The following is a 632-nucleotide window of genomic DNA, read 5'->3' as shown; positions in this document are numbered from 1 at the left end:
GGATATTTTTGTGTCCTCAACGCCTCTAAACTTCTCGATGGTCGATATCCAAAATACACACGATATGGATTAAGGATAAATATAAAAACTCTACAAAAAAGGTTACAAGTTTTCCATTGTCGGGAATCGAACCCGAGTCTCCTGGGTGAAAAGCCAGATATCCTAACCGTTGAACAACAATGGATATTTTTATGTCCTCAACGCCTCTAAACTTCTCGATGGTCGATGTCCAAAATACACACGATATGGATTAAGGATAAATATAAAAACTCTACAAAAAAGGTTACATGTTTTCCATTGCAGGGAATTGAACCCGGGTCTCCTAGGTGAAAGCCAGATATCCTAACCGCTGGACGACAATGGATATTTCTATGTCCACAACGCCTCTAAACTTCTCGATGGTCGATATCCAAAATACACACGATATGGATTAAGGATAAATATAAAAACTCTACAAAAAAGGTTACATGTTTTCCATTGCAGGGAATTGAACCCGGGTCTCCTAGGTGAAAGCCAGATATCCTAACCGCTGGACGACAATGGATATTTCTATGTCCTCAACGCCTCTAAACTTCTCGATGGTCGATATCCAAAATACACACGATATGGATTAAGGATAAATATAAAAACTC

At 38.9% G+C, this 632-nt stretch overlaps 2 non-coding genes across 2 annotated transcripts; both read right to left on the bottom strand.

The window, feature by feature from the left end:
- Positions 1 to 292: 292 nt before the first annotated feature.
- TRNAE-UUC lies at positions 293 to 364 on the bottom strand. The gene has a single exon. It is a non-coding gene; the product is annotated as a tRNA-Glu (tRNA).
- Positions 365 to 472: 108 nt separating this feature from the next.
- Positions 473 to 544, bottom strand: TRNAE-UUC. Its single transcript has one exon. It is a non-coding gene; the product is annotated as a tRNA-Glu (tRNA).
- Between the last annotated feature and the right edge of the window lie 88 nt (positions 545 to 632).

Source organism: Cucurbita moschata, unplaced genomic scaffold (genome assembly GCF_002738365.1).
Source record: "Cucurbita moschata cultivar Rifu unplaced genomic scaffold, Cmos_1.0 Cmo_Scf02966, whole genome shotgun sequence".
Lineage (NCBI taxonomy): Eukaryota > Viridiplantae > Streptophyta > Magnoliopsida > Cucurbitales > Cucurbitaceae > Cucurbita > Cucurbita moschata.
This window is presented reverse-complemented; position numbering and strand designations above follow the sequence as displayed.